This window comes from Mesocricetus auratus, unplaced genomic scaffold (assembly GCF_017639785.1).
Source record: "Mesocricetus auratus isolate SY011 unplaced genomic scaffold, BCM_Maur_2.0 Super-Scaffold_100707, whole genome shotgun sequence".
NCBI classification, from domain to species: domain Eukaryota; kingdom Metazoa; phylum Chordata; class Mammalia; order Rodentia; family Cricetidae; genus Mesocricetus; species Mesocricetus auratus.
The window spans coordinates 4,441,274-4,464,044 of record NW_024429269.1 but is presented as its reverse complement, the minus strand read 5'-3'; the positions used below and the strand labels follow the sequence as shown (position 1 = coordinate 4,464,044).

General features: G+C 43.1%; 1 protein-coding gene across 3 annotated transcripts in view; it reads left to right on the top strand.

The window, feature by feature from the left end:
• Positions 1 to 22,771, top strand: part of Pinx1 (PIN2 (TERF1) interacting telomerase inhibitor 1) — a 63,789-nt gene that overhangs the window by 40,096 nt on the left and 922 nt on the right. The window lies entirely within an intron of this gene.

Sequence of the window (22,771 nt, the reverse complement as noted above, 5' to 3'; positions counted from 1 at the left end):
AATATTCCTGTTCGGATCAGTTCCTGTTTTGCTGGGGAGAGGAATTGTGACTCTTTCAGGGAAAACCCCAAAGCTGGCTTCAGTAGAGGCTGCTGTGGCCAGTGTATGATCTCATAAGGGAAATGCAGCCCTCCACCACCGGCCTTACTGTTCCTGTCTGAGTCAGCGCACAGATGGAGCTACCGTTGTGCACTGAGGTGGCTCCTGAGACCTCCTTTCTGCTATGAGTCTACTGGCCTGTATGCCTCAGAGTTATGGGCCCACCACACTGTGACAGGTCCAACAGCCAGGGACGACTTTCACTTGGCCTCCATGGAGCACTCTTCCCTGTGCCATCCCACCAGACTCTGGCTACTGCTACAGAGGGAAGAGTAAATAAGCCTCCATGTGCACATCCTCCAATGTAACCAGGCTCCTGCCAACTAGTCTTACACACATCCTCATTATTTGAAACTATTGCTACACATCATAGTACTATGCCATTGTCTACTAAGATACAGATTCTTGAGAGGGGAGATTGCTCAGTGGTTAAAGCGCTTGTACATGCAAGTATGAAGGCTGGAAGGAATGTGAATTTCCAGACTCCGTGTAAATACAGGTGGGCATGGTCTGTCTGTAATTCCAGCTTCAGAAGGGGTCCCCAGAGTAAGCTGGTTAGTGAGGATGATTTCATGTTCTTCTCTTTTCTTTGGAATTTATTGTTGAAGGCCTAATTTGTCTTCAAGAATTCCCCACATTCTGGATTTTGTTGAGTTCATCTTCACAGTGTCCTTTAATATCATTACTTTTTGAAGAAACCCTATGTGGAACCCTATAACATAAGTTGATGTCACTACTGTATCCATTTTACCATTCATTTCTTTAATGTGGCTCTTTGCAATCTATAACTGAAAAAATAATCGGAGATGGTAATTATTAATAACTGGTGTGATTGATTCTGGAGTGATAATGTCAGATAGAAAGTATAAATAGGCTCAAAGGATAAAGGCACTTGCTGCTAAACATGATGACCTGAGTTTGGGTCCTGGGATCCATGTGGTAGGAGAAAACCAACTCCCTTCTTTTGACCTCTACATGTGCACGTGCACAAGTAATGATAAATATTTTTAATTTTTTTTAAAAATGCACTTAAGGAATGATTAGCTAAGTGTTGAATTACAATCTGTACACTTTTGTCACCAATATACATACCCGTTGCCTCCTTCGTCCGCACAAATACATGCAAATAACTGTTGCCTTGAGAGATAATTCACTCCTACCATAGTCTTTAAAACGATGGGACAGTAGAAAGGACTTACTAGCTCCCGGGTGCTGAGCTAGTGGGGGTAGAATTAAGACACTGAACCAGGAACTCAAGAAGCAAGTCTCCAAAACAGCAAAAGACCCAATTAAAAAGTGGGCTGCAGAACTAAATAGAGAGTTTTCAATAGAGGAGTCTAAAATGGCTGAGAGGCACTTGAGAAAGTGCTCAACATCCTTAGCCATCAGGGAAATGCAAATCAAAACAACTCTGAGATACCATCTCACTCCTGTCAGAATGGCTAAAATCAAAAACACCAATGACAATTTATGCTGGAGAGGATGTGGTGAAAGGGGAACACTCCTCCATTGCTGGTGGGAGTGCCAACTGGTTCAGCTACTTTGGAAATCAGTATGGAGATTCCTCAGAAAAATGGGAATAAACCTACCACAAGACCCAGCAACTCCACTCTTAGGCATATATCCAAAAGATGCCCATTCATACAACAAAGATGTCTGTTCCACTATGTTCATAGCAGCTTTATTTGTAATAGCCAGAACTTGGAAGCAACCTAGATGTCCCTCACCGGAAGAGTGGATAGAGAAAATGTGGTACATCTACACAATGGAGTACTATTCAGCAGAAAAAAATAATGGAATCATGAGATTCGCAGGCAAATGGATGACACTAGAAGAAACCATCCTGAGTGAGGTAACCCAGTCACAAAAAGAGAAACATGGCATGTACTCTCTCATATATGGATTTTAGACATAGATCTGGGGAGTGCCAGCCTACAATCCTATGGCCAGAGAGTCTGGGAAACAGAAACTTCATTTAGTGGCTGATCGAAGAAGAGGCAGACTCCCTTGGTTAAGTACTGAGCTGAACTCAAGAAAGCCTGTAACAGAGAGGGAGGACTGGTGATCAAAGGGATTAAGACTGGGCTGGTTTAACCCCCAGAAACAGCTGACCAGACAAAGGTTAACTCTTGAATCCCAGGCATCAGCCTGGGAATCCAGCATGGGACTGATCAATACCCCCTGAATTTGGGTGTCAGTGAGGAGGCCTAAGGAATCTATTGAGCCTTGGGCAGCAGATCAGTACCCATCCCAAGTATACACACGGACTTTGGACTCCCATAGAACAATGTGAGGAGCACTCTCACCCTGAACTCTTGGGGAAGGGTCTAGGCCCTGCCCTATATGAAATCACAGACTATGGACACCCCCATGGAGGGCCTCACCCTCCCTGGGGGAATGAGGGAATAACGGGGGGGGGGTTGGGGGAGGGCACGAGAGGAGGGGAGGGAATGGGAGAGGGACCTGGAACTGACTTGTGAAGCAACCTCGTTTCTTATCTAAATTTAAACTGGAAAATTAAAAAAAAAAAAAAGATAAAATAAAATTAAAAAAAAAAAAGACACTGAACCAGAGGAGCCAGCGTTAGTAGGGAATTGGGGTGAATGCTCCATGTCTGGCTCTTGGTCACAGGTGGTGCAGTCCAAAGTGTAATGAGGATTGAGGACAGGGACATTATTGGTCAGAGAGGTGAGGTGGCTGCAGTTGAGACAAGTCCTTAGCTGTCCCACAGGAAGCTTTTCAGAACTTGCCAGGTTCCTAGATGAGCCTGGCCTTTGTGTCCCTGCAGTAGCTATCCAATTCATCTATCCCTAGGAATAGAAGCTGGCCTATGCCAGGGGTCTATTCCCAGGAAGATCTGTGGTTGAACTCTGTAAGCCCTGGTGAGTAAAGCACCATTGAAACAGGCTGGTGGGGCCTGCCCATGCTGCAGGTAAGCTGAGAGATTTGGGAGGCGGCATCTCTTCTGAGATCCGTCCTGCTTGCACTTTCCTGGCCCCTCTCACCTGGGAAAAAGCATGTGGGAACTGTGCTGTTTCCCAACTTTATGACATAGGTTCTGTGTTTACCAAGAAGGCTGATCTGTATAGAAACAAATGTCAAACACCAACCATGTGAGAGAAGAGTTTGCATCCCACATTGCAGATAAGGCCTTGACCACGTCAGATCCAGTTGCCCCAAGAAGCCCACCTAAAGCTAAGTTTCTCTTTGCCTAGCACGTACTAAATGATTCACCCTACCCAGCAGGTGATAGTCAAGTCACTTCAGAAAGATCATCAAAACTCAGCTTCCCAGGTTACCTTCGATGCTTAGGGAGTCATTAAATCATTAATCATTGACAGAGGTGCAAACAAATATTTTCAGATAATTCTGCAGGATTACAAGACTTTTTGGATCAATGAAAATGTGAAAAAAGACTGAACCAGATCACAAATGTATGAGGTGGACACCTTCAGTAACAAAAGGGACTGTTTCATCTTGCTAGTCATGGGGAATCCACTAATATAATAATGGTAGGAACAGTCTAGAATTTCTAGTAGCTAATACTGACATAATGGTTTGATTTTTATGGCAATATGCCTGAACATTAAGGAGGAAAAAAAATTCTCAGTTCATCACTTCAGAGAGTGTGGGACTCCTTCCTTATAGGGAGAGTGTGTGCTATGCACATGCGCACACACTGCACAGACACACCGCTCACAGTGGGCAGCACATGCTCACACCAGCTACTCCAGATGGTCTTCCAACACTGTTGGTCACTGTTGTGGAAAGCCTTTGTATTCATGCTTTTCTTTTAACCTGAGTTTGGGGTTAAAGAACCTTTGCTCTAGAGGAAAAAACAGCTTCAACCCCAGCGTATTGTTTAAACTGTCCCAATGGGATTGCTATTCTAAGACCAGATTGTAATTAATACAGCAAATGTTTGTACACAAGCAGGCGTCAGTAAATTGCTTGCAGCTACTTGAAAGACTTTTTAAAAGTGATTTAAATAAACATTTGCCTCTGCCTTAGGAATTCTGTGTGATTCAAACTATAGGTCATTTAGCTGATTTATCACCTGGACACTGTTAGATGCCATCTGAGTGTTTTCCATATGTTTGGGTTCTAAAGTAAGGAATTTCAATAAAAGAGACTTACTTGTTAATGTTCTTCTGCAGAATATTTTAGGAGCACCTTGAGTTAATGGGACCTCCCTGACCAATTTATGAAAACAAAAAAACTTTGCTTACACTTAGTCTTTAACCTAAAACTTCTTGCTAAGTTTTAGGTTGGAGGAAGCCCATAACTTGCTTCCTCTGAAAGATTTAAGTCATGTTTATTGGGAGCCAAAGGACTGGTGGGTTTTCCGTTTGGCGCTTCTGCTCCTTCCTATCTGGGCAGACCCAGCGTCTGAGGAGTTCACCTCAAGTCAGAGTCTCTTGGAACAACAACTATCCCTGCTAAAGAGCACGGGGCTAAGGTGCTTTGGGCTGCTTTGAGCTGTCACCTTCTGCTTTTTGACAGGTTTGTCTTCACATTACATCATAACATTTTTCTGTGCAAATGAGCAACAGTGGCATCCAGCAGTGGTTATCTGCCCTGAGTTGTCTGGGCCTTCTGTTGTGACCTGGTACTGACAGCCTCATGAGGTTGAGCCTGAGTTTCACAGTCTAGCTTTAAAGCAGTATGTGAACCTGAACTCCAAATCACTGTGTGTTGTTTGGTGACAGGATCTAATTGTGCAGCCTGGAATTACTCCTGCCTCCAAGTTTCAGCGCTAGGATTATGGAAGTATATGAGCTTAGATCATACTGAGTTCAATATACCAGATGCTGTGGGATTCCTGCCCACAGCTAAAAAGCTGAACAGCCACTTAGCATGAGCTTGGGTACTAATGTCAGCAAGCTTTCCACAGGAAGGCTTGACAGGAAGCGGCTGAGTGACGCTGGGAAGCAGTGAGTTAGTTTTCTTTTATGTCCATGTATTGCTGAAACTTACAGAGTATGCACTTTAGACCTCTTATTCCTAAATTGTTAAAATGTTTTATCATTAAAAACTGTGTGACTGATTGCCTTTGGATACTTCCTTGTGATCTTTCAAATAGTGGATAGTTTCTGACGTTCAAGAGTTAGTATTCATTGAGGTACATCAGTGCTTTCAGCACTGAGCACTGTCACTGCCCTTGTTAGGAGAGCCAGGTGTTAAGATGGGTCAGGAGGAAGCACAGCCTCCTAGTAGTTTGGTTCTGTGTGGACTGCAGTTGCTTGGATAGGATCATCAGTCACCAGTTATTTCAGACTTCATTTTAGCAGTCCTTACATGGGTTTGAACTAAATTAATGACTAAACTCAGCTCTGTGAGTTGATATTACAAGAGAGCCAAAACTGGACTTACTATCTAGTCATTTGCATCTCAAACCACAGTGTAAGGCCTTGGCTGTGGGCAGTTTTATGCAATTTTTGTGGTCTTGGCATAATCTCTTAATAGTTCTTTAATCTCCTACGATTGCCTTAATCATTTTCATCTGAGCTAGTTTTCCCTCTCCATTTTTTTTTTCTTTCTTTAACCTGACTCAAATGTTTTTCCCTGTCACACAGTAACCCTGTTGATAATAGATTTCAGAATAATCCCCAGTTGTAATCTGGGCAGGAGGTCCAAGGCACATGCTGTCAACTGGAACAACAGTGTGGAGTGTGATTTTGGAGGGCTTTGGGGGGTGTGATCACAGTGATGGACTTGGCTCACAAAGACCAAGGAAGGCAGCAACAATATGGGGTCCTCACAGTACTGGCTAGCTGAAGAACCCTGTAGAGGGAAAGAATCCCATACCAGCTAAGTCATAGATCCTGAGAAAACAAAGCCTTGGGGAAACCCATTTAGATGTGGCTGGGCCATGGCCAGAGAGGGGCAAGTACTGTGACACATCTCATAATTTGTGCTTTGAAGCAATCATCCCAGGAGCCAGCATTTCATTCATAAATACTGAAGCACTTAATTATCTTAAGAGATAACAACTCACTGGAGTGATGGTTCAATTGATAAAGTACTTATTTCATAAGTATGAGGACCTAAAACCTTGTAAAGTACTGGATGAATGCAGTCATCATAGCTATAATCTCAGTGCTGGGGGCAGTGGACAGAAGCAGGCGGTTCCTTAGGTGTTACTGGTTAGCTAGCCTGGCTTTCTTGGCAAGTTCCAAGACACTGTCTCATCAAAAAGAAAGTTGGACAATTTCCTCTGGCCTACATGCATGCTTGCAATCACATAAAAAGAAAAGGGACCTAAATCTGTAAGTTCATTAGCATTATTATACTATACAGAAGTTGGTAATGGTTGTGTATGAACATCAGTCTCCAATCTGACACCATCTCTTTCTGTCCCTCGTTCAGGCTTATAATCAACATTTCTTACATTTTTACTGTTAAGTGGCCTGAGGCCTGGATTCTGTATCAAAATAGGACAAATCTTTTGCTCAGCTTTTTGATTTAACAACTTTCAGAATGATGAGGAGGTTATTCTGTGGTCCTCAAAGGTAACTGGCAAATGTTCTGAATCACTCACACATTGGAATACACTTGATTTATACCAGCACATCTTAGTTATCATCTTTGCTAATAAGTAAACTTTCTGTCCTCACCTATGAGAGCCTTCCAGGTTAGTTCCCAAGTACTTCTTTGTATTGTAAACAAGTTTTTATTGGAGGTATGTGAAGAGTATAACTGTGATGTTATGTGATACATATATGGAGCAAATTGATTGTGATGATGAAGCAAATGATCGTATCATCATTGCCCATAGTTATGCACTTCCTTCATGGCAAGAACAGCTACAAGTCACTTAGCAGAAATCCTAACTGCGTAATTCTTAACCTCCTGGTCCTCGCAGTTATCTTTAACATCCCATAGTCTGCTACTTTGTACCTTTGTACCTTCCTTTCCCCTACTACATTCTGTAAAGGGCGGCTTTTCCTTGCTAGACGCTTTGGTTTATCACCCGCCAGTCGCCTGGGCTCTGCCCCATTGTAGTCCCCAAATAACACACAAGACGCTGTATTAATTATGAAGCTGTTGGCCTTGCTTGTTTCTTACTGGCTAGCTCTGACTTAAGTAATTACCCCATAATTGTTAATCTAAGTATTTCTCTTACCGGAGAATAGTTCCAGGCTTCCTACCCCATGGCGGTTACATCTCGAACTCTCTTGTGTTTCTCCTTCCCAGAATCCTCCTGGACTCCTAGCCCCACCTATCTAGATTCCTATTGGCCAGACAGTGCTTTATTGACATATACACAGGACTTCCCCAACAACATTCCAAGTAGCCCATAATTTTAGTCTCTGTTTCTGTGTATTGGGTTTTTTAATGTTGTATTTTTTATGTGTGGATGCTTGTTTGTATGTATGTATATGCACTACATTTATGTCTGGTGCTCATGGAGGCCAGAAAATGGCATCAGATCTCCTAGAACATAAGTTACAGATAGTATGAGCTACCGTGTAGGTCCTGAGAGCTGAACTTGGGTCTGCTGCAAGATCAGCAGGTGCTTTTAACTGCTGAGTCATCTTTTCAGCTCTATAGTAGCTTTTTAAAAATCTGCAAATAAGTGAGGACATGTTGTGTATTTATTTTTGTGCCTCTCTTATAGTATAATGTCCTTCATGCCATGTTCAGTGGAAGACTGAATAATGCTTCCTTGCATGTGCACATGTGCATGTATCCATTTCTTTCTCCATTAACTGTCAGTAAAGCCGTGGACTGTTTTTGTATCCTAGTCACTGTGAATAATGTTGCAGTGAACATTAGTGTGCAGGTATCTTGAGAAGAGGGCTTCATTTCCTTCGTGTATAGATCTCTAGGTCACTTGGCTGTGATTTTTACTATTTCTTTATCTTCTACCTTTTTAATAATCGCTGTCCTAATAAATGTGTGATTTTGCAGCAGATTTGGGTTTGCATTTTTCCTGATGATGAGTTATAGACGGAATTTCTGTCCTGCCTGGTTCCACAGCCATTTAGTTCCAAGTAAATACACAAAGACTTGTATTAATTGTAAACTGTTTGGTCGGTGGCTTGGGCTTCTTATTAGCTAGTTCGTTCTTAATTATTAACCCACTTCTATTAAATTATGTGTTGCCATGAGGCTGTGGCTTACCCATAATACTCCAGCATGTTACTCCTTCAGCGACTTATGGCATCTCCCTGTCTCTCTCCTCCTCCCAGAATTCTCCTCGTCTGGTAGCCCCACCTATACTTCCTGCCTGGCTACTGGCCAGTCAGGATTTATTCATCAACCAATAAGAGACACATACATCCACAACATACGGAAGGACATCCCCCATCAATGAGTCATGCTGAATACCTTTAGTACAGGTGTTGCACGCTGGTCTTCAAAGACACAACTGTTTATATTTGCCCATTTTAACTGGGTGGTGTTTTCTTTCCATCGAATCCTATGAACTTTACATAACTACTGACCTCGTAGCACATGTGTTGTTTGTAGTGTCTTCCCCTCTTTAGAGGTTGCCTTTTTCTGCACAAGAGCTTTTTAGTTTGTTATAAACAAATATGTCCCATTTATTTATTTTTGCTTTATAACTTGAGCTTAGGATACAATGTCCAAGAAATCATTGTCAAAGTCAAGGCACTTTTCTTGTGTGTGTTTTTCCTACATTTTATGGTTTCTGGTTTTCCACTTAGATTTTTTTTTATATCTATTTTGAGTTAATGCTTATGTGTTGTAGAAGGTAAGGATCTAGTTTTATGTCTTTGCATAAAGAAATCTAGCTATCTGGATCCACTTTTTAAACATAGACTAAATAATCAGTGTGATCTATCACCTTAAAAGATGGGAAGACAGAAATTACATGGTCACCCTGGTTAATGAAAAATAAAAGCATTAGGGAAAGTCTCAAAGGCTTTCTTGATGGAAAGTTTCAATAGTTTGGGAATAGGAAAAAAATTCCTTGACATGAAAAAGACCATTTATGAGTCAGGCAGTGGTGGCATATGCCTTTTATCCCAGCACTCAGGAGGCAAAGGCAGGTGAATTTTTGTGAGTTTGAGGCCAGCCTGATCTACAGAGTGAGTTCCAGGACAACCAGAGTTGTTACACAGAAGAAATCCTGTCTCGAAAAACAAAAGAAACAAAACAAAAACCACCACCAACAACAACAACAACAAAAACCCAGTCAACAGGAGGCACAAAAAGCCTTTCCCTAAACAGTAGTTCTCAACCTTCCTAATGCTGCGACTCTTTAATACAGTTCTTCATGTTGTAGCAATCCCCAACCATAAAATTATTTCATCGCTACTACATAACTGTAATTTTACTCTACTGCTATGAATTGAAATGTAAATATCTGTGTTTTCTGATGGACTTAGGCAACCCCTTTGAATGGGTCGTTTGACTCCCAAAGGGGTCACAACCCACAATTTGAGAGCCACTGCTCTAAGATCTGGTGTAGGCACTGGTACCCATTCACCCTCACCATAACTGGTTAGCATACTGCTGGGAATATTATCAAGTGCAATCAGACAAGAAAAAAATATAATTAAAATCTCAATAGAAATGAAATTTCCAAACTGAAAGATACATAAAATTATTTCTTTGAAGATAATATAGTCCTATATATAAAAAGCACCAATTATTTTACTAAAAAATTACTGAAATAAAAGATTTCAGTGAAGTTGCAGAATTAATATGGAAATTACATTATTTGTGTATGAAACTAGCAACTTGAGTACTTTTGATAGTAAGTGCTATTTGATAGCTTCCTTCCATTCTGACCTAAGATTTTACAGGCCTGTCCTATGCATATGCTGTCCCAGACTGAGCCACCTGTTTCTCCTAGGTTTCTTAAATGATGTTTGGAGACCACAGTTTAGGGATTAGGGCTATACATTTGTTACTAGATCATTGTCATCTGACTAGGACTTTGTTTGTTTTAGAATGAAATGAGAGTTTATCATCAGACTGCCCTTCAGATTTAGGACCCAAGGACTTGTGCTTGGTCGTCTTTTATCTTTACTCACACATTGCAGTGCCATATGAGGAATCACTCCCTATACAATGTCACAACAGAATGCCACAAAAATGAAAAAGCAGGTGATAGATTACAAGGTTAGATCTTAGAATACCTTGTTGGGTGTGTACAAATCACTATGTTTTAAAGTTATTTAGAATCTTTCTGTGTAGCATTCAGCCAGCTGATTGCAGAATCAAGTTTGCTTCATTTTATTTTTTAAGAATTATTTAATCAAATCTGTTGACTACTGGTTAAATGATCTACTTGTTGGTTTTTCAGCCTCTTCCTAGATGTTCTGTAATTTGGAGATGTTGTAGATTGTAAAGGGAAGGTAACCCCTAGACCTCTCATCTTTGCTGAAACTGGCTGCCTGGTGGTTCTCAGATAAGGTTGGACTTTAGGCAGCCTACTTGACATGCTGTCTTCTACTGTGGTCCACTCCGGGGGAAGAATGAATTTCCAGCTAAGCCAGGGAACAGATATTTCCATTTTAATGCTGGGGTGACTGGGGAAGCATTCACCTCCCCCAACAGCTTGCTAGCAGCTAGCTGTGTGTAACACCAGGTCCTCACTGCTAATTTTCTGATATATATATATATATATCTTGAATAAGAACCTGCCCCTATGAACAGAACAGGAAAATTTAAGATTTAGCAACAGTACACAATCAAGAGAACCACTCAGTTTATGCTTATTTCCTGCTCAGTCTAGAGTCTCCTCCATCTGTGTTCTTCCTTTGGTCTTATCTCAGAAAGGTCTAGATCCCAAGACTGTAACCCTTTGTGTCACAGGCATGACATGTTATAGATCAGCAGCAACAGCCTTCTGTGTTCAGTGTCCCCTGGCTCACTTGTTTCTTTTTAACACGAGGCTGGAATTCTCAGCCTTGTTTAATTAAGTGTGTGCTGGGGGTGGGGAGGTTGACATGTCATGTGGAGGCATTGGCTCCACAGCCAGCACTTTATGGTCACTGGCCTGAGGACCCCCAGTGAACTGACCCTGTGCTACGTGCCCAGGAGCTGGTAGCACAGGGCTGTGGCAGGATGGTAAGTAAGGAAAGCAGTACTTCATTCCACTCAGAAAGGAAGTTATGAAGACCCATGTCTGTTGCTATACTTTAACAAGCAGATGCAGTATCTATGTGTCTAAACAGAGAAAAGGGCAATTTCGTTTGAGCCAAACTATTTTAAGATAAAGGAAAAACTTTCTCTTAGCTCATTGAACACCCCTCCCTACCTTGATCCTCATCGCAAGCCCTGGGAGCCCAGGCCTCCCACTCTAACTCAACTTGGTGCTTGTCATGTTGCTGTCTGCTCTGGAAAGTCACAGGAAGGGCTGATAAGGAGCTGAGGACAGAAATCTCAGCTCTTATCTCTCCCTCGCACATGGCTCAGTCCTTTTCCTGTCCTCAGACGGGACATAAACGGCCATCTCCTGGCAGCCAGGACTTCAAACAGGATTGGGCTGGCCTCACTCTGGAGGAGCCAAGGAGGAGAAAGTAGGTTGCAACTGTCTGCAAAGTTGTTCAACACCACTGAAAGAGTGAGTTGCCTTCCTGGTGGACACATGTAACTTTTTCATAGCAAGACCCTCTAGAGAGACAAGCAGAAGAAGCATCGAGAGTGAGGGGGGCCTGCCAGGCACCCAGGCTGTAGGTCAAGGACTGCTTTGTTTGGTTAGAGCTTTGCCAGGACACAAGTTGGGCCTGAAAGGATTAGATTGAGTTTGGGTTGTTGACAAGTCAAGCAGCTGTTTTTATGGGCTTTCGAGATACTAAGAAATTGACACCCAGATGTCCTGCTTGGGGAGCAGAAGAGTCATATACCAGCTCATGTGCCTTCCGTCCACCTCCTGCTAGGAAAGTGGCAGTGACATTTTCTCCTCAGTTTTAGCCCATGGCATCATAAAAATAGGGTGACAAGAAACATTCCTTTGACTGAGAGTGTGGGAAAGTCTAGCAGAGAGGACATGCTCCTTGCATGGCCATCTGACAGGAGTAAGGGGGACTCAGTATCACTGTCCTCTCTGCAGGCCAGCCTTGAGTTCTTCCTCTCTTACCAATCTCAGAGGTACCTCAAAAGATGGGTTTGTACCTTGAGACATGGGCCTTGGAAGGTCAAGGATGTGATTGTTTGCACAGTTTTGATGGACAGCTGTATAAAGTTCAAAAGTGCAGATTGTATAGCTCCCAAGTTGCATATATTATCTCATATTAAAGATCCATATTTATTCTTAAATGTCGTTAGGTACTTGTTGCTGAAGGGTGTGAGATAGTCTAAGCTATCAAGCTTAGCTGCTGTTTTCTAGTTGTGTTCTGTGGTGCCCTAGGACCCTCAGGAGATTTCAGGAAGGGAAAGGGGCTAGTCATGGCGTAGTGTGAACCTATCTCAGAAGCCAACTCTGAGGTACTGCAATCAGAATTTCAGTTCATTTTCAGAAACTTCTAGATGATTTTTTCCTGCTCAGAATTTAACTTTAAATGATTCTCTATAAAAGAGTCTGTGAAGGTTATAACCTTAAATAATATACAAGAAGTGGAAGGAGCTTGTGTCTTTCCAATTTTATTATCTTAAATTAACCTACTTTTCTTGAATATAACCCTGACTAGTTATGGCTAATAAATAAAAATGTTAACTCTGCAAAGATCTTTTCTTTCAAAACCCACTCTCTAAAGAACCTGACATCTTAGTGAGTCCTAGTGCTTTATCCCCTAATTTCAAAATATTTTTAAAACAATCTAATGTCTTTTTAAACCACTTTGCTTTTTAGGAAAAGGTACCCAAATTGGAGTTGTCAAGATTCCTGAGTGACTTTTTTCTCAATTTCCTGTAGAGGAGAAAATGGGGGAGCCGTGCTCTCTGGAACCTGGAAGCCTCTGCTTCTACATGGCTGTTAGTGGAAGCTGTGTGTCCTCCTTCTGGAGAGCAGGGAGAGAAGCACTTGACCCAGAATTATAAAAGACAGTCAATTTGGATTATTTTTAGACTTCATTCAAAGAAGTTGGTGCCCATGTCACGTTGATTATTTCTGCTCTGGAGAAGCCTCGTTAATCTTGTGGTAGCCAGTGTGTGGTGAGATGGTGATCTTGTGGTGGCCAGTGTGCAGTGAGTCACTGCAGCTTCAAAGGCTGAAGACCTTCCAGGGAAGCCGGAAGCTGCTCTGTTCCTTCCTCTCTTTTCCCCAGAGGTGGCATGGCTTGTCAGTGATTCTGATGTCATCACTTGAAAAGTTGTTGCCATGGAGAATGGTCCTTCTAAAACATGTTTATGTTGGCTTTTCCTAATGAGGGGTAGCTTAAGCAGCTGCCAGGCAAATGGAAAAAGAAGGAAAGAAAGGATTGCACAGCTTTGTTAACATTGGCATCCAGGTGAGGAGCTTGGCCTGTAGAAAGGGAGTTACTTCGTGCTTCCATTCCTGCTGCCTCATGGAAGGTCATTTGTCTGTGTGTGAATTCCAAGCAAAACCCCATGCCTAGCTTAGAAGAAACCTCTGTGTGCTCCCAGGATCACCCAGATTCTCTTTCATGGCAGGTCACTACATTTTCCTGAAATACTGTCTTCTGCTCTCTGAGAGCCAACTGCAGCCACTCTCCCATTTACAGGCCCAGTTCTGTATGGTTAGCCTTTGTCACTAACAAAAGACAAGCCCAAGCTAAAGCCCTATTGTATGCAGCAGTCCCCCACTGCTCCAGGTTGATGTGTGCGGAGATCTTGGATGTGCCTGCCACCTTGGGTGGAAGGAGTCATTCCTAGTGCCTGAAGTGCAGCAGAAAGCTACCAAGACTTTTTTCTTCATGATAACAATTTTGGGAGAAGATTCATTTTGACTGTAGACCTTAGCATCCCCAGCATATGATTCACCGCCTTCCCCTAAGAGCTGCCTTCCACCCAGCGGATGTACTTTACAACTTGGGACATACTCGAGTTGCCAGGATTGCTACTCTTATGCGTTAGACTTTAAAGTTAAGAGAATTATTAGAGAAGCAAGGGGGCTAGGGGATGCAGCTCAGTTGCTAGAGTGCTTGTCTAGCATGCACAGTGCCCTGGGTTCCATCCCCACCACCACATAACCCAGACATTGTGGTGCACTCAGAAGGTGGAAGCAGGAGTGTTGGCAATTCAGTTATCCTTTGTTGTTCAGGGGGTGAGGCCATCCTAGACTACATGAGATTTATCCAGAAAGAAGACACTGGAGAGGAAAAGGAGGAGGAGGAGGAAAGGAGAACAGGCATGCTTGATCACAGTACTGCAGTATCACAAAGTCTGATCACATAGGCCACTATTAAAATGACTAAAGTGCAGGTAGCATAGACAGCACAGAGTTCCGCGACAAAGGATGATCATGTTTAGTCAGATGGACAGCGTTTCATTGCCCTGACTGGAATGGCAAACAATTTACTAGAGTTTTCCACTTCGTTTATATTCTGCCATTTTAGCAGAATACCTAGACGAGGCAATTTATAAAGAACAAAGATTTATTTCTTAGAGCCCTAGAAGCTGGGAATTTTGATAGCAAGGTACCAGTGTCCAGTGAGGGCCTTCCTACTGTGTCTGGGAAGCATCACATACTAACAAGCCCATGAGCCCATGTGTCTCAGTCTTCTTGGAAAGCCACTCACCAAGCCTAGGGCCCCTTACTACCACCTGCAATTACCTCCCCAGAGTCTCTGCCTTCAAATATTCTTAACCTGTGAGTTTTAGAGGTTAGTTTCCAACATTTTCAGGGAACATGTTCAAACCTTAACACCAAATTGAAACCAAGAATAAAGAGGACTCTGTGTGTGTGTGTGTGTGTGTGTGTGTGTGTGTGTGTGTTTGTGTTATTGAAAAGCATCTTGTGTTCCCAAAAGCTGTCAGTATAATGGTCACAACAGCAGATTGTATTTTAAATTTACCCATCAGGCAGATATTTACTTAGCACCTCTGACAAGTATTTGTGTAACTGTGTAACTAAAGAGAAAACATTTCCATAGACATTTTACTGAAGATATTCAAGCTTTATGGTCACTTAATTCATGTGGTTTCTCATGCTAGGAAATATCCTATATTAGATTCTCTTGCTCTACTTCTAAGAAATGTGAAAATAAATCTACTTAGGAGATGAACCTGTAGGCCCACAGCAATAACTTCTCAGTCCCTGTTTTAGGGAGCCCCTTCTTGGAATCTTGTTGCAGTGGGCATTTTACAGGTGACTGGGTTCTATATATCTTTGCACACATGCACACATGTTGTTCCTGTTGGGTTGTGGTACGTTTACATTCTATTAACGGTAACCCTGAGTTCTCATTGCTTCACATCAAAACTTGTCTTCTTTCAGTGAGGCTTTTGTTGTGATTCCCTTATGTACTCTCTAATGTTGAAAGTGATGGCATGTTCTAGGCAAATCCTAAAGCTAGTCACAACTGAGGCTTTATGTGTTTAGCCTAATTCCAAATGTAAATGATAGATGTCACTCAAAGTATAGAATTTTATGCTTGAGCAAGCTTTATGAATACAAAAGTAGCTCTGCCTGTAAGTCATTGTGTTTTCCATTACACAGAAGCCACAAAAGGGATGGGAAACCACAGAGATACCCAGAAACTTCTAGCTGAAGTTTTGAACTACTGCTTCTCCAACCCTTTAGTTGCAGGCCAGGGGCTGTGAAGGAACTTCATTTGCTACTCAACCTCCCAAAGAACTGTGCTCCTTGTGGCTTTCCTAAACTCTAGAATCTCTTGCTGTTCACTCTGTGAAGAACAGTTAAGTCCAGGTAGGCCATTGATGTGTCCAGCTAATCCCATAGACAGTGTGACAGTTCCCACACCACTGTGCTTTTTCTCAGTTGACTTTTCCCCCTGGAGAGTGATGGTGGTAAGGTGAGATAATCGACTCCTGGGACAAACACTCTGGCCATTTAATTTAGGCCTGCATATTACTAAGGATCATAGTATTTGGTGGATTGCACCAGACAGAATTTTTGTTCCTTGCAAGCAGAGCTTATCATGAGGTAGAGTTTTAACTGAAGGAAATGTCGGTGTCTGGGTGAGAAGACAGGGCTCTGCAAGGACTGGTCCCTTTTGCTTCCTGCCCTCATACGCCTTCTGGTGACACCAGCCTGCCCAACAGGTGAGTGGGTGGTGGCATGAGCTCTTCCCCACCTATGCAGTCAGTTCTATCTGACACTCCCTGACTTTCTCATTAGAAAGCATGAAGAATACAAGTAGAAAATGGCCCCTGCCCTCAGGAAACTTAGAATGTGCTTAAGAAGAGGTTTGCAAAACAAGTAATCAAAACAAAAAATAAAACCAGCTAGTTGCTGGTGTGGGTGGTAAACGAGGGGATAGTTCTGCAGGTTGGGCTTGCTGAAGGCTTACACAGGACCTTCAGAGAAGTTGTTGTAGTTACTTTTGTCTCGTTGCTTGAACAAAATCCCAGAAAAGCTTGAACAAAATCCCAGAAAAGCGTAAGAGAAGGTTTGTTTTACAGGGGATGCAGTCCACTTAACAGGGAAGATACATGGTAGAACAGTGGCTGGTCACACTGTATCCAGGACCAAGAAGCAGAGTGACGAATGTTTGTACTTAGTTCATTTTCCCCTTTTAACTAAATCTGGAGCCTGCAACCCAAAGATTAGTACCACCCACATTTAGAATGGATCTTCCCACCCCAGTTATCCTACCCTAGATAACCCTTCAGAGATACTTGTAGGTACTTGTTTATGTGGCGATTCTAGGTCCCATCACTGAAGTGATCGATATGGCTGTGAGGGATCTATCTAAATGGAGGCTCTAAGTTCCATGAGGGAAGAGGCCATTTCTAGGACCTGGAGCAGGTGACCTGAATCAGTTCACTCTGTCTCTTCTGTTGGAAGGTGTGAAGCCTATATGCCATACACTGGTTCTCGGCATTGCATTTATGCTGCTGAGTCACACAGTCACTTCATACCTGGTGTATCTGTCTGTAATGAACAGGTATGGTTTCTGTCTCCCAATGCTAAACTATAGCCTCATTTGGGTTTGTCAGAACTGTTGCGTTAGAGTCTGGAAAACATAGAGTGTTCTGAATCTTCAGACTGCTGTCTTGCCAAGCTTCTTTAACTTCCCATAGCCTAATTCAGCACACGATGGTGACAGACAGGCTGTTGTAGAAGCAAGAGTTAGTTCATCATGGACAATAGCAATGAAGCTAATAGCCCACTTGCTAAGTCTATTGCCTTTGAGTATCTGTTACCCTTGAGCTCTGGGTGTCAACATTTTCTTATAGTGAGAAATCTCACTGGAGAATTACTACTATACATCACGTCTGTGTCTTAATGTGCAAGCAGAAAGTTTCCAAGCTCCTGTTGCTAAGATGAGCAGTGATGTGTGAAAAACGTTGGTGAGTTGAAAGTTTTGTCTCTGACACCCATCCCTGCACAGCAGTGTCTGGAGTACTCGGATGACGTTTGTCCAGGACATCATCTCTAAACACCTCCCGAAGTTCCCTCTCAACCTGCTTGCTTTCCTTGCCCCCAAAGAAGCTGACTATTCTTCTGAGGGTGTGAAGGAGAAGCCTGTCTGGGGCATTTTTTTGGCAATCCTACTCAGTGTACATGTTTGAGTGGTAGGGTATAAGAACAGAGTTCTCTATAGCTCAGTAGAGTTTTTGCAGAGGCTCCTGAGCTACCAAGGCTCTAGACAGGGTACCTGTTCTAGGAATGACAGCAAACTGGAACACATGCTTTTCAGGTTCAAGCTGGAGACAGGGGTGACCTGTAGTTCCTGCTGTAGGAGGTTATGTCAGGGTCATCTTTCCTTTGCACCCCTGTCCTTTCTTTGATTGTAAATGGGGTCTTCCTGCTGTATTTGTGGCATAGTCTGTGCACCCTCCTAGCACTTGAATTTACTGGTTACTGATGAGGAAACCAAGTCAAAGACCTCAAGCGTGTTAACATGGAGTAGGCAACACTGCAAATGCCCAAGGGAGAGTTGAACTTCTAAGATAGTCAGATTTCAGCCCAATGTGGTATTGTAAACCTGTAATGTTAGCACTCTTAAGGCTAAGGCTGTGTAACCTGTACTCTTCCTACCTGCCGCCTGGTTTCTGTTGCTTCTTTCAGCCCCCAAATAGCACACAAGACACTATGTTGGATGTTTGCTTGCTTTCTTATTGGATAGCTCTGATTTAATTATTAACCCATAATTACTAATATATTTTATAAGAACTTATCTTTTTGAGGACGCACTTCTGAGCACCCGTTGCTCCTGGGAGATCACACGGTGAGAGCTCTCCTCACTACAATTCCCAGAATCCTCCTAGACTCCTAGTCCCACCTATCTTGTTTCCCTATTGGCCAACAGTGCTTTATTCAAACCAATCAGACACATATTTATAGAATGCTATCTCCCAATAAGGCAGGAGTATTATGAGTTTGAGACCAGCCTAAGCAAGACCCAATCTAAAGGGAAAAAACAAAACAAAACCAGTTTTTGTAAAGGAAATTCACTTGCTAATTTGACAAATTACAAAATCCTGTATACTCAATGTTAGTATTCAGGCATCTGCACTGGCCTGTCCTTGGGGTTCTGACAAGATACACCCTCAGCTGCAGCCACTAAGAGAACCATCTGTGCACGTTCTCTATTTTCTCTATGTTCCCTTTTAAAAAGGCCCTGCCCACCTCCTATCCTCCCTCCCTCCCTCCTTCCCTCTCTCTCTTCTCTCTCTCTTCTCTCTCTCTCCCCCTCTTCCTCCCTCCCTCCTTCTCTCTCTCTCTCTCTCCCTCTCTGTCTCTCTTCCTCCCTCCCTCTCTCTTCCTCCCTCCCTCCCTCCTTCTCTCTCTCTCTCTCTCTCTCTTCCTCCCTCCCTCCCTCCTTCTCTCTCTCTCTCTCTGTCTCTCTTCCTCCCTCCCTCTCTCTTCCTCCCTCCCTCCCTCCCTCTCCCCCTGTTTCTTCTCTCTTCTCTCCAGCTGCTCCTGTCCCCAGAGGCTGGTCTCTTCCCTTCCCTTTCCCTAATAAAAGATCCTTCTGCTTGAACCCTGTCACATGGCATCTTTCTCTCATGTGCCGCTTTTCTTAAATTACTACACTAAGCACCTCTAACAAAGTGAGAAAACCAGAGGCTTTCTGTGGCTAGCCAGCTTAACCAGGAACCTGCTTCATGCAGTATCTCAAAGACTTCAAAAATACATAGAAAATATCAGGCGTTTGCTCTGTGTGAGCATTTCTTTTTAATAGTGAATAAAATGGAAAGTAGGACAGTGTAGAGTGTTAATTCTATTGTCCCCCTGCCCTCTCCCTGAGCCCTTTCTTAGGAAGTCCCCATATTATAGGAGAGCACCTTTTTCTGGTCATGTGCAGTTACGTATGGCATGAAACGTATGCAGAAAGCTGGGTATACACACACTCTTCCACCTTTTCCTCCCTGAGCCCAGGAGAACATCTGTATGTCTCCCTGTATGTCTTTACTGCTGGTAAAGCTCAGGGTGTTAGAGTGGGACCTTGGAAATCCGCACTGCGAGAGTTCTGGTCACTAGTTCCAGACACCCATTCCCACCACAACCCACCCTTCAAGAACAAACCTTGGGGGTTTTGACACAGTGTTCTCCCTAACCCCATATTGGCCCCCTCTATCAAGATATCTCTTTCATTACCCCCCTCCATTTAGCCCCCAGTTCTATCATCCTGATCCCTCATGTTCCCATCCCCTGATCCCCTCCTGTCTACCACCCCCCTCACCCAGGTTACCAAGAGCATCTCATTTATTTCCTCTTCCCTGGGAGATCCATCCGTTCCTCTTAGGGTCCTTGTTGCTTAGCTTCTCTGGGACTGCGGATTGTTGCCTGGTTATCCTTTGCTTTACACCTAATATCCACTTATGAGGGAGTACTTGCTGTGTTTGTCTTTCTGGGTCTGGGTTACCTCATGCAGAATGGTTTTTTCTAGTTCCAACCATTTGCCTGCAAATTCATGATGTCATTGTTTTTTTTCCGATGAGTAATATACCACATGTTCTTTAACCATTCTTTTGTTGAGGGGCATCTAGGTTGTTTCCAGTTTTTAAAACACCACCATAAAACTAAAACATTCTCAAAGTTTACAGTGTAGTGAAAGTCACGTTTAAGTATGGTGGGTTTTCTTTGAGGTTGTGTCATGTATTTTAATGGAAATGTAAAAAGACACAAATTGTTTCTAACTTTTTTGAAAACGTAACTGTTTTGAAATTAAACCAGATTTGAAAATACTCATTTTCTTATAAAGGTACATATGATTCTGTGTTTTACAGAACCAAGGTTTTAATCAGTAGTGAAACCTGTTTCTAATTACCAGTGTAGAATGGAAGTCCTGAGCATTGCTGCCTCAGGAATCAGATTGCCAGCCTATTAAAAGCCTTACTAAAAGATAGATTTCCCATCGTGAGGGAAGGTGGCTGTCCCCACAGTTCTCACAGGGACTTTGTCACTCAGCACTTCTCTTCTGCCTGACTGAGCTGAGTGGTGTACCCAAGTTCTCAGCGTCTCCCCACCATAGGAGTTGCCTAGGACCATGCTTCCTGGGGATTAGAGACCCAGGAGATTGAGCAAGTGACTCAGAAATGGTCTTGTGTTTCCTAATAACTAAGGATGATTAACACCGGCAGCCAGTTCCTGCTTTTAAACTATTGAAAACAGGAATTCTACAGGTAATAAGTAAAGGAACAAGGAGGAGCCATAGGCTATACTGCCTGAGCATTAGTCCCAAACTCACACAGGCTCAAAGAAGAGCAGCTCACACCCGGCAGGCAGCCATCAATGAGACCTCTGTTACATTAGTGGGCCACCTTCCCAGTGCCCATGTCTATGCATGGCTATGGGTGTGTGCACTCACATGGGAGGCAAGATCTTTCTTGTCCATCAGCCTGGCATTGGCAAATACCAAGAACCTTAAGAAGGTGTTTCATTCTGTCATGCAGAATTCCAGCCCTCACTCAAAATGTGAGGAGCAAAAAGACTAAGTGACCTGGTTTTGGAGTCCTAAGACAGCTAATTTTATTTCTTTCAGTATGACCTAATGAAATGCCAGCAAAATTTGCTGACTGACAGTTGTGTATGTGTGTTTGTGTGTATGTAAGCACATATGTGTTTGCTCTGGTATAAGCAAATAGTATGAGATTCACAGTATGAGTCTTTTGACAGAGGGCCTCAGCCTGTGGGTCACAACCCCTTTAAGGTCAAACAGCCCTTTCACAGGGGTTGCCTAAGATCATCAGAAAATACAGATATTTACATGACAATTCATAACAGTAGCAAAACTTGATATTTACATTATGTTTCATAACAGTAAAAATTATAGTTAGAAAGTAGCAACAAAAATAATTTATAGGGTTTTTTAATTTAAATTAGAAACAAGCTTGTTTCACATGTCAATCTCAGCTCCCTCTCCCTCCCCTCTTCCCCCGCCCCCCTCCCAATCCCCACTCTGATCCACAGGGAGGGTGAGGCCCTCCATGGGGGATCTCCAGAGTCTGTCATTTCATCCAGGTCAGGGCCTAAGCCCTCCCCCAAGAGTCCAGACTGAGAGAGCATCCCTCATTGTGGGATGGACACCAAAGTCAATTTGTGTGCCAGGGATAGATACTACCCAAGATTGCTGAGGTCTCCTCACTGACACCCACATTCAGGGGGTCTGGATTAGTCCCATGCTGTCCTCCCAGCTATCAGTCTGGGGTCCAAGAGCTCCCCCTTGTTCAGGTCAGCTGTTGCTGGGGGTTAAACCAGCCCAGTCTTGACCCCTTTGCCCATCACTCCTCCCTTTCTGTCACTGGGTTCTAGGAGTTCAGATTAGTGTTTAGCTGTGGGTGTCTGCCTCTGCTTCCATCAGTCACTGGATGAAGGTTCTTTTGAGTCTGATTCTATGGTTTTATCACATGAGGAACTGTACTAAAGGATCGCAGCATTAAGAAGGCTGAGAAGCACCCGTCTTAAGAGAATAGAAGGTCAGCTCTTTTGTGTGTGTCTTCCTCAGTAGGTCTCGGCAGTAGCTTTTTGAAGTAGGATCTCTCACTGATCTGCCTGTCTAGACTTCCCCATGTGGAGTTACAGGTGCACTCCATTGGGCCTGGCTCTTTCAGTTGGTTTTAGGGACTGAGCTAAGGTTCTCATGCTTTTGCAGCAAGCACTTAATGACTGAGCTGTTTTACCAGCCACCTTGGAGAGTATTTAAACTTCCCCACTTATCTCACTCATTCTACATTTTATTGTTTACATTTCAAAATTTACAGACTGCATGATTTTGTTTTTGATCCACGGACTGGAGAACATATAAGCAGTGTTGATTTGATATGTACTGATTTGATGCCCTTTGGTGAGAACTCTTGAGAACTCTGAGCTGCAGTGACCATTTAAGGCCCAGTTATAATTCAATAGAATGTTGATTCTGCCAGAATTTCAAACAGAATGAATCTCAGTTCCACTAAAACTTTTGAGGGCTACTGTGTCAAGAAAATTCCGAGTTCAGTATGTGCTACTTTATAATTCAGAGAGCTTCACTCACAGAGCATGGCCAACCAAGTATACCCTGTACACACGATGTCAGTTTCTAGATCAGCACAGGACCTGCAGAATCAGTCACAAAGCTCCAGAACATTCGGGTCCCTGATGTCTACAGGAGGCTCTGGGCGTACTCCTCATTCACAGTGGTGTTTCTTCAGAAGTCAGTGACATCACCTGCCAGATGAA